Consider the following 16,834-nt stretch of genomic DNA (forward strand, 5'->3'; position numbering starts at 1 on the left):
GTGATCGGAAGATTGATGGAAGAAAAGTAAGGAAACGACAAACAACGGAGGCGTACGAAAACAAAGTTCCTAATACGGTATCAGAAAATTTGGTGATAGGAATTTTTCATTGGCTTTATTTTTCTTTTTTTTAACATAGGTACGACATTAGACAATATAGTAACACGAGCTTGGTGGTGCTCATATCATCCATTCATTCATCCAACCCCAGTAAGACGCGAGTGCAAGATTGGTGAAAGTAGGGAAACTACAAACGCCGGAGGCGTACAAAAAGAAAGTTCCCAGTAGGAGTTCAGAAAGTTTGGTGATGGGAATTCTTCGTCTTTGCTTGCTTTTAAATATAGACAGGACACTATGCAGCAAAAGAACAAGAGCTTGGTGGCGCAACTCTCCGCCTCGCTCCAAAGGGAACGCTCATAGCATGCACGCATGCATGCATCCATACATCCATCCATCGATCCATCCGCGTAGGGAAGGCATTTCGAAGGGAAGTGCCTTGCTATTTAAGGCTCGAGCTGGTTGCCTAAAAAAAAGAAAACATACCGGAGCCAATATTCCCAGCTAGAGGAGGCATGTGTATGCCGCAGCAAAAATCGGGAGACCACTCAGCACACCCTAATGTAATGCAAAGGGATTCCCCCAGTGAGGCCCCTAGGTAACGTTCACCTTCTAGAAGCGCTTCGATTTAATGCGGACGGAAGCATCAAAGGGTAGGCGGTCGAGATAAGCGAGGTACATTTACACTATTGGTGGAAAAGAAATTCACCGCCATTTACGATACTCCCTAATGCGAAATTTAAATGCCGCTCTATCTGTGTATATATTGTATATGTTACATATATAACATATACACATTATACATATTATGTACACTATATGTATATATTTTGCGTCATACTGGCTGGCGCCGACAACCTGTCTCGTGCTGCACAATGCAAACGGAGCGAAGTGCGTCGCAACTGCCTCGACTACCGGGAGATCGCGAGAAGCAGCGCGTGGGTGAGGCGTGGACGCGATTCACAGCAGCCGCCTCAAACAGACCTCCAAGATGACGAGCGCGACTCTGGCGCCATCTCGTAGCAATCGTCGCCGCAGTGCACTTGCGCGACACTGCGCTTTTTCATTTATTTGTTTTTTTTAACGCGAGGGTAAATGCCTCAGGGCATACAGGGGTATGGTATGGGGGTGAATAAGGATGATTAAAGGAATAAAGAAAGATTTATGTATCTAATGAAGTCCAAGAGTGATCGATAATGTGGTCCCTGCGTCCACGCAGTGCAATCGCTCGGATTATGCGGCGAAAGTCCCGCCGCTGCGAGGTGCCGGAGCCTCGTCGCCTTCAATGCAGGGCAAACCCACAGCAGGTGGTGGGTGTCGGCTTCAGCATTTCGCGACTCGCAGACTGGACACCCAGGGCGAGGCTATAACTGGCGAAAGTGCGGCCACTTCCAAGTGACAGCATGAGTGAGGGCCATCCCGGCCCGGGTCCTCCGAAGCGCAACCTCCTCTGCACGGTTAAGACTGCGGGGGAGGGCTACCGCACACGGACGTATGAGAGCACGTGTGCGGCGCCGGAGGTTCTCCTTTCTTGTTTAAAGGAGGGTGGCATCATCTGGGTGCTACGCTTTTCTTCTCACGCTTTCTCCATATCCTCTCCCTCCGCTTTCGGCCTCATGCTGCACCCTCGCCCTCCGCTTTTCTCCTCGAGTTCTCTTCGCTTTCGCCGCTTTTTTCATCCGTTGCTGCGTTCCGCTTTCACTCTTTCATCTGCTGCGCCCATTCGCTCGGTTAGGCCGACGCTAACCGCAGGAACGGGCGCCTTAGAGCCGCGCTCTGAAATATCCTGGTTAGCTCATATGATAAAGCGACCGCCCCGGAAACCCGTTGGTCCCGAGTTCGAATCCCGAACCATTACAAATGTTTTTATCAACTACGAAGCTTTCTTTCTGAGCAACCCGCATGGTTTTTCTTTGTTGCCTCGTACTACAAGACCCGTGGATGTTCGTTTTTCCCCGTTCACCTCGTAGCTAACGGATGAGGCAAAGAGTTTCAAAATTGGATACTGGCCGTTGTCGACTGTAGATCTTGGAGGTGAAGCTGAGATTTGCAACACATCCGCGATATTTTAAGGTGCCATATCCTCCCAATGCCCTGCGTGCATTATATTTCCCGTTGCCTCCAATACTTCTCAAAATTATCTAGGAAGTGATTACGTAACATACTCACTCCGCATATGATGTCTGAGGCACACAGAAATGTTTGAAAGTGGCTTAATGTTACCCTTGCGGGACAGCTTCTGAGAAAACTGACACCAACTTATCTTCGGCCGTTGTATCGCAACAAACGAGGGAAAAAGCGGGCCTGTGAGCCGCAGGTACCTCTGTGAATTAGAGGGAAAAACTTCTTTTCAGCCCCATCTAAGTACGTCAGCAATAAGAGCTGCCCAAGGACTGATATCATTTGTAACACTCAGTAGGGAATGGTTTGCCATAGTGTCTGGCCATTGGATAGGCGAAAGACGCTTTATATATTTTGCTGTCCGCGATCTGGACCCTCAACCCTGGAGTACGCTGCCAAGTATCCTGTACGTTCGCCTGGTTTACTTCGTTATTGTAAGGTTCATTTCTCGCTGTTCTTTCTTTATTAAAATGAATATAAAAGAAAGAGACGGTGGTCACTTTATAATGGCGACGGCTACTCCTTTTCTCATAGGCGAGAGAACAATATAAAAACATATGTAAGAAAATGAAAAGAAACCACGTCATAGGGTCAGAAATCCACAGCACACAGCCCCATAGACCCATGAACATAACATAAAAGTCAAATGCAAGTTGCACCACAATGAGTTCGTAAACAGTCACAAACACACACAAATGGTCGTGATTTAGACTACGATGATCGTGGTGAGGAATTACCCAGAGTGAAAGTAATGCGCACACAGAATACAAGAAAAAAGTATGACACGTAATATACAAGCACTAGTAATTGCAAATAATAGAAGCAAGTATAGTAATATCGTGTGATTATTCAGTGCAACATTTAGTACTCGTTGAGGATGCCTGTCTTTTCGTAAAAATGTTCCAAGTGCGTTCAACGCTTTTCGCTGTGCTATTTTCGATGGCCATGGGTCCAGCAATTTTGCGAGTGAGAAAGGCCGGTGAGAAGCAATGGAGTGTAGCTTTTGTTCTAGCTGCCGTCTTTGCATCGCGTATATGGGACATTCGAGGAGGAGATGGCGAACATCCTCCTCGTCGTGGCCACAGGAGCAGGCTGGGGAAGGAGCCCGTTTTATCCGATACAGGAAATGTTCGGTGCATGCTGTCCCAAGGCGCAGTCGATGAATTAGTGTCTCGGTACTCTCCGAAAGTTCTACATCCAGCTGGTATTTGAGTTGAGGGTCCACTTCGTAAGGAATTGATTCCTGAGTATTTTCATTAAACCAGGTTGACATGCGCAAGTCCTTCTTTAGTACTGTCACTATACGTTTCGCGTCCGTTGGTGATAAAGGCATGAAGCTATTCGTACATACCCGTGGTTCTCATAGGTTTTCCCTTACACGAAGTTTCTTTGACAATGGGGTCAAGGCGTTTTCTCTCAGCGTGAGCTGACGATGGATGGATTCCGCCTCGAGCGTGGCGTCTCTAAATTGCTAACCTCGCCAGCATGGTGGATTGAACTCGGCCCTCCGCATCTTTTGCCATCACCAAGAGAAAGGTGATTAGCTTCTCGTATACAGCCGCTTCACACTTCTAGCGCAATACATTCATTGAACAAACATACGAACAAGCTGCGTTTTCAGCGAAACACTGATGTTTAAGCAAAGTTCAATGCACGGTTGGCGCTTTTTCCGCTTGACCCTAATGAAGGCCATTCATGCTGTTCTTCACTGATTGCATGTGGCCCATGATAAGATAAGGTGCTCCGGCTGTTGTCCGCAGAGCGATCATACAATCAACTTTCCTTGCACGTGCGTTGTTGATTATTGGCATTTTATTGCACTTCTTTCTTATACCACCGTCAACGCACCTGATTGCCCTTGATTGCCCACGTCTGAGTTTCCTCGGCTTATCCCAAATTATGCAGATTTTGTACCCTCACTCTGCGGCCAATGCGCCTAATTGGTGCGCGTGTCCATTCTCTAAGGAGAGAAAAGCAAAAGCCAACTCGTTAACTGTGACGATGCTTCGATCGCTATCGCTTTTCAGACACACCTAATTTGACGCGGCAAGGATTCGAACTCACGGCCCTCTGGGCGAGTGCGAAAACTTCACAACCCGGCACCCACGGGACGCGCCCGTGGCGATACTTCTCCGTACGTCCTGACACTCTCCCAATGTTGCATGGCGCGTGTGATGGATCCATCCATCATGCACGCGTCTCGCCTTGGTCGGGAAAGGGGCTCCTCCCGGGGTCGTTCATCCGCCGTGACCCCGTCGCCTGACCTTCGGCCTTGCGGGACTCCGCCCACGTCGACGAACGCCAGCGAGCGTCCGACGCATAGTTACGTGCATTCAGGCGTAGCAAAACTACGCGAAACTCAAATACGCCGTGTACACCCGCCTGTGTCAACAGCGGCGACGCCTTCAATCTCGACCCTCTCCCGGAAATTCCTTTAGTTTTTTTGTATATTTTGCCGCCTGGCTGTAGCTCGCTGAGACGAGAGTGCCACAGCTCGTTTAATGCTGTTGTTTGCGGTAGCACAGCAACGACCAGGGTATAAAATGTTTTTAAAGAGATGTATCGCCTAGCCCCCCTTCCCACCTATTGGGACCTTGTTCTCAATTAGCTATGTCTCATATCCCCCGACCAGACTAAATCCTGTCGCACCATCGATTTCGTCCCCCCCCCCTCCTCCCTCAATAGAAGAATAAAAAACAACGACATAATATGCTAAATCTAAAATAAATCTCAAAGACACGCCAAAGAGAAAGCTATGTTACATTAAAATTACTGGGTTTAACGTGCCAAAACCACTTTCTGATTATGAGGTACGTCGTAATGGGGGACCCGGAAATTTGGACCACCTGGGGTTCTTTAACGTGCACCTGAATCTAAGTACACGGGTGTTTTCGTATTTCGCCCCCATCGAAATGCGGCCGCCGTGGCCGGGATTCGATTCCGCGACCTCGTGCTTAGCAGCCCAACACCGTAGCCATTAAGCAGCCACGGCGGGCGAGAAAGCTACGTTAACAAAGTACGCTTTCACGGCACCGAAAAGACCAGACCACTGTTACCACGTGAGAAGGCTGCGTACGGGAGAAGAGACAAAAACGATAACCGAAAGCAAAAACTTTAGGTAAGGGCGGCCGCGCCACCTTGAACTTCCTGTACAAGCTCGTTGTGACGCGGCCACGCATTTTCAAAGCCTCCCGCTCGCGCGTAGGTATAACAGCTTATCGGCAAATACAAGCCATCGTATGCTAAATGAGCCGAATAAGTAGAGAGAATCGAGCAAGCTTCGAGAACTTTTACTGTGCCACAAAGGGCCGAATATCGTCTATGTATGCGCTGTAGGGTGAGGGAACAAACGCGAGTTAATGACATCTTAGTTGAAATCAAGAAAAAGAAATGGGCATGGGCAGGACATGTAATGAGGAGGGAAGATAACCGATGGTCATTAAGGGTTACGGACTGGATCCCAAGGGAAGGGAAGCGTAGCAGGGGGCGGCAGAAAGTTAAGTGGGCGGATGAGATTAAGAAGTTTGCAGGGACAGCATGACCACAATTAGTACATGACCGGGGTTGTTGGAGAAATATGGGAGAGGCCTTTGCCCTGCAGTGGGCGTAACCAGGCTGATGATGATGATGATGATGATGATGATGATGATTATGCGCTGTAAGTGACGATTGATACCACGGAATACCAACTAGCCCGTAGCCAAAACCTTGCTTCGAATATGAGAAGACGGCTGTAAATCCGTAACGTCGGACTGGCGTAGCGGCAGAGGGATTTCGGTGCTAAATGAAAAAAAAACTAGAAGCAAGTTTGGACCCAATGTCCTTGGCTCGTAATCAAACTATTACCACGAAATCAACAAAAGATTTTTTTTAAGGATACCTTATCAGCCTAACCTGGTTTAGTGTCTTGATAGTTTGCTTTTGACTCGCGGGGAACGCCCCACATATCCAGGCTGGGAAAGATGCCTTAATGGAGGGCTCCGAAATATATTGAGCCCCTGGGGTTACTTAAAGCAGCACTGAAGAAAAATATTACACCGAGTTAGGCCGATAGATTACTCGTACAGAAGTCTAACATCGCCTCCTGTCGGCCAATACATGTCGCTGTTAAATAGAATATTGCCACCCGAGGTTTCACTGGTGCCCGTCAATTTGAATCGGCCGCGCCAAAGCGGACGATTTGACGTAGTCCCCCACAAGGACATCCTTCTGTGCCGCTCTCTGTGTGTCAGCCAGTGCTGACGTCACAAGAAAGCTGGCCATAGTAAAAAAAAAGCAAATGGTGCCATTCAGACTTTCCATTTCATCCTTTTTCTGGTTTTCCAAGAGCTGTATCCTCGTTGCGAATGAGAAATTCGGTAATAAACAGGCCTAATCTTACCCGCCGTGGTTGCTCAGTAGCCATGGTGTTGGGCTCCTGAGCACGAGGTCGCGGGATCGAATCCCGGCCACGGCGGCCCCATTTCGATGGGGGCGAAATGCGAAAACACCCGTGTGCTTAGATTTGGGTGCACGTTAAAGAAACACAGGTGGTCGAAATTGCCGGAGTCCTCCAGTACGGCGTGCCTCATAATCAGAAAGTGGTTTTGGCACGTAAAACCGCATAATTAATTAATTAAGCCTAATCTTCAGACTTAGTTCCACCTAACTTTCTTGAGTGTCCCTTCAACAAGCGCCTGAAGCGCGGTGGACGAATGATTTCGCATTTCACCCCGATAAAATTAGACCGCCGTCGGTTGGGTGAAAGCCACAACGCTCCCGATCATAGCATCAGAACGAGATAACCACAGCGACACTGTAATTGATATCCCGAAAAAGAAGAAAGGCACGAATGACATAAGCCATGAAGTAAATAAAAACACCTGCTAATCGGCAGAATTCAAGAATTGAGAAAACGTAAAACGACGGCAGAAAAGAAGACTCCCGTGTTATGCATTTCATCGGTTGCAGTGAATGGATCCGTTTTCGCAAATTTGTAAGTGAAATTTTATTCCTATATTTATTTAGCTCTACCCATCTATGAGTTGGCGATTCCCCCATACTGGACGTCGGCCACGAGTTCAGAGGACAACAATTATTTTTGTAGCACTGTATTTACCATGGAACGATAAGGTGGAACACAAACCGGAGTTTTCTCGTTAGAATTGAATCTTGTGCCCGATTACTAGTAGTATTATTGTATTTGTACCTGCTATTTGCTTTACTAGAAGTAGCACTTGTGCAATAAAATTTGCACCTTACAGGGTGAGGCCCTGTCAAGGTGAAGCTTCGAGCTTTTAGCCTGTAACTGATCTGCAGTAGTTGATTTCAAACAAAGGTTAGTTTAATTGGATGACTGTAGTCGTTAGGTCTACCACACCGGCTCTGAAGTATAGCAGGGAATCGGCAGGTCGTAAGCTAGGAACTCACTTTGTTTCCAGTGGTTTATTTCGTTTACGGACGACTTATCGCTGCTCTCCGGAATGCAGTTCAAAAATGTACAGAGCATTTTCCTTGACCTTTTCTACGTGACGATATTTCTTTTCTTAGAAACGCAATCATAAAATTCCTCACATTCTAGCTGGTCATCAATCTTTACGGCGAACCCCATCGTATTGTTCTCGACGCTATCTTCTTTAATGCAAGACAACGATTCCCGCGGATAGTTTGTAACTTATCTGTGCGGCCTCGAATGGTGACATGCGAACTTAAAAGGTACAAGAATTCCTTTGTCTGCCCACTATTCATGCCAACGCTGCTTCGTATACTTAGTCACACCAAGGTAATGTTAGGCGACAGTTCAACGCAGCCTATCACGCCGAAGCAGTGTTTTACTGCTATTCGACGTTTGTAGTGAACTGCGAAAAAGGTCCATCCAATACCTAGAGTAGTCTCCGAACATCACAATGAAGCACCCTGCTGACAGCTTTTTGTAACGTGTGACGCATACTTAGAGTATGTTCCAATAAATCGGTTTCTCAGTGACGGTTTCTCACGCTTTGTTGCACCAAAATTAAGATTCAATGCTGTGTAACAAATTTAACAAAAGTTTTAGGTTTGAGTCTCAGGAAACAATGCAATCAAAATTCGGGGTGGCTTCGGCAAAGTCCAGACAAGAGATCCAATAAGCTCACTGGCAGTCGCCGCGGAGCATATCTCTGATCAGCTTTTTAATATACATAAGATATTTCAATAAATATTGTTACGGTGAAGTGAAGGAAGACGTTGAATTGGACTAGAGAAAGACGAAGTCTGGCGGTTGCCTGAACGCCATATCCATCATTTGTAAATATAAGTTATTTTACACTCGTGGGCCTGCTTTCTTCCCGCAACATTTTGGTGGAAGGTGCGGGGTACCACCACGGAACTTCGCAGCGGACGTCATCTACCTGCTGCCACAATGGCAAATCAACCGACACAAGCGACAACGCCTCGGCAGCCCGTGCCCACGGTCATCCTCACTCACCCACGGGACCCGGGAACATTTTGTGGCACGGACAACGTCGACGTCGAGGACTGGCTTACGATGTACGAGCGAGTGTGCGACAACAACAGGTGGGATCCTACAATGATGCTTGCAAACGTAATATTTTATCTGAAGGGAACTGCGAAGCAATGGTATGACACACATGAAGCTGACCTAACGAGCTGGGATGTTTGCAAAGAAAAAATGCGAGACCTGTTCGGCAGACCTGTCGGTCGTCAGCTGGCAGCTAAAAAAGAACTTGCGTGCCGCGCTCAGACGTCCACAGAATCCTATGTCGTGTACATACAGGATGTGCTGGCCCTCTGTCGCAAGGCTGATGACAACATGACCGAGGCAGACAAGATTGGCCATATATTGAAAGGTATTGCAGACGATGCCTTCAATCTCTTGATGTGTAAGGATTGTGCCACTGTGGATGCAATTATTAAGGAGTGCCGGCGCTTCGAACAAGCGAAGGGCCGCCGCGTCACTCAAACTTTCGACCGGTTGCCCAATACCGCCGCGACATCTTCTTGCGAAGACCCGCCGCGGTTCGTTCAGCCCGCAGGACCGGAAGAAATAACGCGCATCGTTCGCCGTGAGCTTGAGGCCATGGCCCCGGCTCCCGTTCGTTCAGACTGTCGGGAAAGCGTACCCGCTATCTCCCTTATACAAGCGGTCGTTCGGGAGGAAATAGCAAGTTTGGGCATTCCATCTCTCTGCTCAGTCCGCCATACCAACACCTACCAAATTTCTCCGACCGCTCGCTCCCGGACGCAAAGCTTTCCACCACTCCGTCGCAACCCAGCTGAATGGCGCACAGCGGATGATAAACCCATCTGTTTTAATTGTTCCGGTATTGGACACATCGCCCGTCATTGCCGCAACCACTGGTCGTCGCCTCCTCGGTGGTCGTCTCCGAGTCACTACAGCCAAGTACCCGACAATCGCACTTTCTCGCCCTATACGCCGACTAGGAACATCAACGCCGACAGTGCTCCACCAAGATCCAGCCGATCCCCGTCTCCGCAAGGTCGTAGGTCCCGTTCGCCTCTCGTTCACCGCTCTTCGTCCCCTTCTGCAACCGGTCGCTTCGCTTCGGGAAACTAGGCGGTGCAGCTCCCGGAGGTGAAGCTGCAACTCCGACCCGGCCCACAAATCCTCTATTGACCCTGCCTACATGTGGAAACCTGCTGGACATTGAAGTCGATGGCGTTCCTGTTAGATCTCTCGTTGATACAGGAGCGCAGCTTTCAGTTATGAGCGCTGCTCTCCGCCGCCGGCTCAAAAAGGTTCTGACCCCCGCCGTACCGTGCACCGTGCGAGTCGCCGATGGGAGTACGTCACCTGTCCTTGGAATGTGCACAGCACGTGTGACCATTGGGGGCCATTATACCGTTGTTCTATTTATCGTCCTTGAACACTGCCCACACGACCTAATTCTCGGCCTCGACTTCCTTTCGAAACACTCTGCCCAAATTGACTGCTCCGCAGGTGTTGTACAGTTGGACCTGCCGCTTCCTGCCGACGCAACCACTTGTGCTCCACACCGCTTATGTGCTGCTGAATTTGCAAGGCTGTCTCCACAGGCTGCTACAAATGTCCTGCTGACGCCCTGTCCTCCCGTACCTGATGGCGAGTACGTCCTGTCGCCGCTTACTGACGTGGTTTTGTCGCGTAATATTGCCCTACCGAGCACCTTAATTCGGATCCGCGAAAACTGCGCTCGCGTGCCCATCCTGAATTTTGGGTTCTCGTCACATGTTTTGCCACACGGTATCGCCATAGCGCATATCACTCCTTTGGAAGAATTTCAGATTTCTTTTTTGACCTCTGAATCCTTCCTCAGTACGAACGGACCTTTGTCACCCACTCCTCCGTACTCGACGCCTGCGGACGATGTTTCTAAGATGATCGCCCCCGACCTTCCTTCCGAGCAAACAACAGCTCTTCGTCATCTCCTGTCATCTTATCGGGACATCTTTGATTTGGACGACCGTCCACTTGGCCAGACATCTGTTGTCACGCATCGCATCAACACCGGTGACGCCAGCCCCATTCATAGGCGGCCATATCGTGTCTCGGCAACAGAAAGGGCCATCATACAGAAAGAAGTAGACAGGATGATGGACAAGGACATCATTGAACCCTCCAGTAGCCCGTGGGCATCACCGGTTGTCTTAGTAAAGAAAAAAGATAACTCGTGGCGCTTCTGCGTTGACTACCGTCACCTCAACCGGATAACAAAGAAGGATGTTTATCCCTTGCCTCGCATTGATGACGCTCTTGACTGCCTTCACGGATCCCAATACTTTTCATCAATTGACCTCCGCTCCGGCTATTGGCAGATTAGCGTCGATGAGATGGATCGCGAGAAAACCGCCTTTGTCACACCGGACGGTCTGTACCAATTTAAAGTCATGCCCTTTGGATTATGCAATGCGCCAGCTACATTCGAGCGCATGATGGACTCTCTCTTGCGCGGTTTGAAGTGGTCTACATGCCTGTGTTACCTCGACGATGTGATTGTGTTTTCGCCGAACTTTGAGAGCCACCTGCGGCGCCTCACAACCATACTCTCCGTGTTTCGCAGGGCTGGCCTTCAGCTAAACTCCTCCAAGTGCCATTTCGGTCGCCGTGAAATTAACATGCTTGGTCATCTCGTCAACGCCGCCGGAATCCAACCTGATCCACAGAAAGTTCACGCCGTGCGAAATTTTCCTGTACCTTGTTCAACGAACGATGTCCGTAGTTTTCTGGGCTTATGCTCTTATTTTCGGCGATTTGTGAAAAATTTTGCGGACATCGCTCACCCTCTCACTGACCTTCTTAAGAAAGACGCCTCTTTCTCTTGGGGACCGCTACAGGAGAAAGCCTTCTCTACCCTGATTGAGCGGCTTACCACTTCCCCGATTCTCTCCCACTTTGACCCTTCTGCGCCCACTGAAGTACGAACTGACGCGAGTGGTCATGGCATCGGCGCTGTCCTCGCTCAGCGTCAACAGGGCCAAGACCGTGTCATCGCTTACGCTAGCCGCCGCCTTTCCACGCCCGAGCGAAATTACTCCATTACTGAGAGAGAATGTCTCGCGCTCGTATGGGCGGTCGCGAAATTTCGCCCGTACCTTTTCGGTCGGAGCTTCTGCGTTGTCACCGACCATCACGCCCTCTGCTGGCTCTCCTCTTTGAAGGACCCAACTGGACGACTTGCACGTTGGGCATTGCGCCTACAAGAATATACATTTTCTATTATATATAAGTCAGGACGCCTGCATAAAGACGCTGACTGCCTGTCCCGCAATCCCGTGGATCAACCGGACGATACCGATGCAGACTCGGACATCAGTATTCTGTCCCTCTCCGGCTTCCTCCACATTGGCGACGAGCAGCGCAGGGATCCTGTTCTTCGAACACTTATGGAACGCCTAAGCTCCTCGCCCAATGACCCGTCCCTTCGGATGTTCACCTTGCGCGATGGAACTTTATACCGTCGTAGCGTTCGTCCTGACGGCCCGGAGCTCCTCCTAGTCGTTCCCAAGCACCTTCGACTCACCGTGCTCCAGCAACTTCATGACGCTCCTACTGCTGGACATCTGGGCGTCACTCGTACTTACGACCACCTGCGGCGCCGCTTCTTCTGGCCTGGCATTTATCGCTCTGTGCGCCGTTATGTCGCTTCTTGCGACCTGTGTCAGCGCCGGAAGACGCCTGCTATGCCTCCCGCTGGTTTGCTTCAACCCATTGATATACCTACAGAGCCCTTCTTCCGTGTGGGCCTCGACCTCCTTGGTCCGTTTCCAATTTCCATCAAAGGAAACAAATGGATTGCTGTAGCAACCGATTATGCCACTAGATATGCCATCGCACGAGCCCTGCCAACCAGCTGCGCTACAGATGTCGCCGACTTCTTACTAAAAGACGTCATCCTGCACCACGGCGCCCCTCGCCAGTTGCTGACGGATCGCGGCCGCTACTTTCTATCGAAGGTCGTTGATGATCTGCTCCGCTCCTGTTCTACAGAACATCGGATTGCTACCGCGTACCACCCTCAAACGAACGGCCTCACCGAGCGACTCAACCGCACACTCACTGAAATGCTCGCCATGTACGTTTCCAACGATCACCGCGACTGGGACGTCGCTTTACCATACGTCACTTTCGCATACAACTCGTCCCGTCACGACACTGCCGGATTTTCACCATTTTTCCTTTTGTACGGCCGCGACCCCACCTTGCCTTTTGACACGTTGCTACCTTCCGCAGTACAGTCACCCAGCACTGCTTACGCTCGCGATGCTATTGACTTAGCCGCCCAGGCCCGAGATGTCGCCCGTCATCGCCTCACAGTCTCGCAAGCTTCTCAAAAGCGACGCTACGACCTTCGGCACCGAGACCGCCATTTTTCACCTGGTTCCCTTGTCCTTCTCTGGACGCCTTCACGTCGTGTCGGCCTGTCGGAAAAATTACTGTCCCGTTTTTCTGGTCCGTACCAGATCTTACGCCAACTGTCCGACGTGACCTACGAGATCGCCCCACTCGGTCAGCCTTCCGTGCCTCCCAACTTAACCAGTGATGTTGTTCACGTCACCAGGCTCAAGCCCTATGTCCCCCCAATAAGTGAGGCTGTTTAACTTGCACCGGGACGGAGCTCCCCCACCGGGAGGGTGATGTTACGGTGAAGTGAAGGAAGACGTTGAATTGGACTAGAGAAAGACGAAGTCTGGCGGTTGCCTGAACGCCATATCCATCATTTGTAAATATAAGTTATTTTACACTCGTGGGCCTGCTTTCTTCCCGCAACAATATTTCTCGGAAAGTCCGGCTTTGAAGCTTCGAGTAAACTTGCAACCAGAACTTCTGTAGCTTGGCAAAGTTCAGGCAACGAGCGTAAAATAGTTATAAATCCTCACAAGTAAGTTCTCCACTGACAAGTATACCGATGGACGCAATACGCCAGTGATGCACATTCAAAATGAAGTGGTAATGGTGCGTACAGAACCTCTTTTTGCATGGCGTGCTCTACGTAGATTACGTAACTCATTTGTGTACATTCTGAAGCGAGTGCTGAACACATTCCAAGACGTTTTGGCACGTCGGCGAAGATCACGCAAGAGATGAAGCGAACTTACAGACCCTCCCAATGAATCACATGGCCGGTAAGTTTCTTTCTATGCATAAGATATTACTATCAACATTTGATTAAAAAAGTGCAGCTTCGACATTGCCAGCATCCATGCAGCCGCAATTCGCGGTAAGTTTGGCAAAGACCAAGCAGGAGAGTGATGAAACTTATCGATCCTCACAACAGAGTACATCACTAACAATCACCCTATTATAGAATATAACAATAGAACATAGAATATAACAGAATATGATAATACAGAACAAAATGATACTTCAATCAACATTTCGTAAACTGTTCAGTTTGGAGCCTTCAAGCAAGGATGCAACCAGCATTTGCGATAGCTTCCGCAAAGTGGAGGCAAGACATTATACACAGGATAAAGTCATAGAGCCTGACATGGAATAGCGCTTCACTGACAGCTTTCGTAATGCAGTTAAGATGGTGTGCAGAGACCTGGTGTGCAGACTGAAAAGCAGATTTTAATCGCCTGGCTGCGCACATCCTGTTTTAGTATGCCGCGATCTTTGCACGATCTCGAATAAAGATTGCGGAACTGCTCTGCGTATAATCTGAGGCACCAGAGCTCGAGGCTCGAGTTCATGCCAAGGCGTTCCGACGTGCTATGCTAAATTCAGCAACCCAGCAGGAAAAAAAGAATGAACAGCCGACCGGGGCCTGCATTTAAATAGTAGTCTCTTGCGCAAGAGAACTTCTTCAGTGGTCCTGGGGTCACTTGCCCAAACGTTTAATCACGAAATTAATCACACTTTACATACTGTGTTATTAAATGCTCCCTAAGGCACCTAGTCGACACTTCATTAACAATGCAAGTTGTGAAACACAACATCCGCCCCCCCCCCCCCTAACCCAGTTCCCGGCTTGATGCTAATTGGTGCTAAACTCCTGCGGCAAACTGAGGGTTTGCAGTCTGTCATTTAAAGCAGCACGCAAGCATACTTTGTAGAAACTTGTGTAGACTGTCATAGCCAGATGTGCGTGAAACGATGACACTGCGAGGTTATGACGGTTGCAAAACTTTGATAAAAAATGTGGCCAGGCTTAGCTTGGTTAAGCCAAGAATGCGTTGCATATTGCGCGAGTTGGGGCCCAGCTTTTCCTCCGACTGTCATGACGTCACGTCACGTGGTTGCGCTAAAGGTCAATGGTGGCTGCCCGGCCGCGCCCAATGGCTGAACTGAGTGATTGCAATATGCAACGCATAAAAATAGAAGGAACCTAATAACAAACATAGCAAACTTAAAAGATAATAGACCCACATATGAGACGCGCAGCAATGAACAATGGCTCATACCCTCAATTGTGGCTTCCCGGCCGCGCCCAAGGGCTGAACTGAGTGATTGCAATATGCAACGCATAAAAATGTTTAATATAACAGTAATATTTGTGTCAAAATACTGTTCCTGCGTTATCGACATTATCGGTAAGGCATGAAAGAGTGCAAGAACTTGCTGACATCCTGTAGTACCGAGGCTAGGTAAGATGACGCTGCTTATAAATAAATAAAAAGTGCCGCATGACTTTCTTCTGGTTGTACTCACGTGATGTCGCAGCCGCAGCGTTCGAAGGAACAGAGCGCGCAAGTGTACCATGTCGTCATGACGCATTCAACTCCTGGGCACTGCAACCGAGCTTGATTCTTAGGAACAAGTAATATAGTAAATTACTTATTACAGTGTGACTCTCTCCGCAGTAATGGCTATGGTTTAGATAGTTTGTGCATTTACTTACCCTAATAAAAGATGACGATTCGAAAATGTCCTATCAGTGTACTCTATTAATGAGCAAAACCGACCATGTTTGGGGCAAACATTCGCGTCTGCTGCTCTCCGTGGCATCGACATAGGTCACCTGATCAGATTTCCAGTGACTTCTTTTTGTTTAGCTTGTACCCTAAATATCAAGTGTATGCCGCCCTTCACGTCACATGTCGCTCTGATACAAATCATGGTCACGCTCCCCACCGTTCAGCAGCACGTACATGAACGGCCGAGAGCAGATGTGCATTAACCTGTGAACGTTTCCTCGTTGATGAACATCACACATAACGAGCTTTCTAGTCTATACGGACAGACTAATCCAGTTTACGAGTAGCAGACGGCCTGTACATTTATGGTCCGTCTGCTTATACTCAACAGCCTGCAGCAGACGATGAGTTTGGCAATGGACTTGGGATCCTGCGTCGGGGTAACGAGTATGCTCCGCGTGCTTCAACTCGGCGTACTAAGGGAGAAAAAACAATAAAGCAGTACCGCTAAAACACTTTCGTATTCCTCGCACGTTCGCACCCGATGGAGAGAAGCACCGAATAGCGTGACCCCGTAGCGTAATAAATAAAGTAAGCGCAACGAGGGAGATTCGCGGATGGCAGCCGGTGAACGGAGAAACCGGAAAAGTGCAGGAGGCGTGCGTGACGTGGTGCATCACCGGACAACAAAAAAATTATAAATGAAACCTCGCTGACAAATGTGTGGGACAGAAACGCGAGGGGCACGGTTCGAAGAAACGTGACTGGCAGCGAACTTCATCGCTCGCGCTGCCTCTAGTGGTTACGCGACCTCCGAGATCCGTAACCTAGCGGATGTTGGGAGATTCTCGCTGGTTACCTTGCCGCCGCGCATTCGTAGATACCTGTGCCTGTAGCTGTCTGGTCTTGCGCAGTTCAACGATGTTCTTGCGTTCATCTTGAGAGAAGCCGTCTGCTCCTACCAAAGAGTGCAAATAGAAACGTGCTACAATTATACGAATTGCTTACAGTTACATCCAGTCAGGTGTAGTGTGCGGTTAGAGTTAATGGAAACAGACAGACAAGACAAACATACAGACAAAACAGACAGACAGAAAAGTCTTCCATTTACTTCTGCGATTTAATGCATAAAACGACGTTTCGTTAACAAATTCATTGGAACGCCAATGCATTTGTCCGCAATGTTCAGGAATTAACATATCGAAACTGGTGCCATCCTGAGAATTGCAAACTCCACGGCTAGAATTTGTAAATTTCGACATGGACCATAAGGTAATTAGCGTAAATGTTAATGAATTTTTGTTAATTAGTTGATTTTGCA

General features: G+C 48.9%; 2 protein-coding genes across 9 annotated transcripts in view; one reads left to right on the forward strand and one right to left on the reverse strand.

Moving 5' to 3' along the window:
- Positions 1-16,834, reverse strand: part of LOC139060943 (uncharacterized) — a 147,943-nt gene that overhangs the window by 100,948 nt on the left and 30,161 nt on the right. For 5 of the 8 annotated variants that reach the window (XM_070540291.1, XM_070540290.1, XM_070540292.1 and 2 more), the window contains exon 2: positions 16,398-16,471. The gene's annotated coding sequence lies outside the window, so the exon portion shown is untranslated. Of the gene's footprint in view, positions 1-16,372; positions 16,472-16,834 lie in introns of all 8 variants that reach the window. The other 3 variants (XM_070540294.1, XM_070540293.1, XM_070540296.1) reach the window with 2 other exon arrangements.
- LOC139061459 (sortilin-related receptor-like) overlaps positions 1-16,834 on the forward strand; it is a 31,336-nt gene that overhangs the window by 11,556 nt on the left and 2,946 nt on the right. The window lies entirely within an intron of this gene.

The sequence above is a fragment of the Dermacentor albipictus genome, chromosome 6, assembly GCF_038994185.2.
Source record: "Dermacentor albipictus isolate Rhodes 1998 colony chromosome 6, USDA_Dalb.pri_finalv2, whole genome shotgun sequence".
NCBI lineage: Eukaryota > Metazoa > Arthropoda > Arachnida > Ixodida > Ixodidae > Dermacentor > Dermacentor albipictus.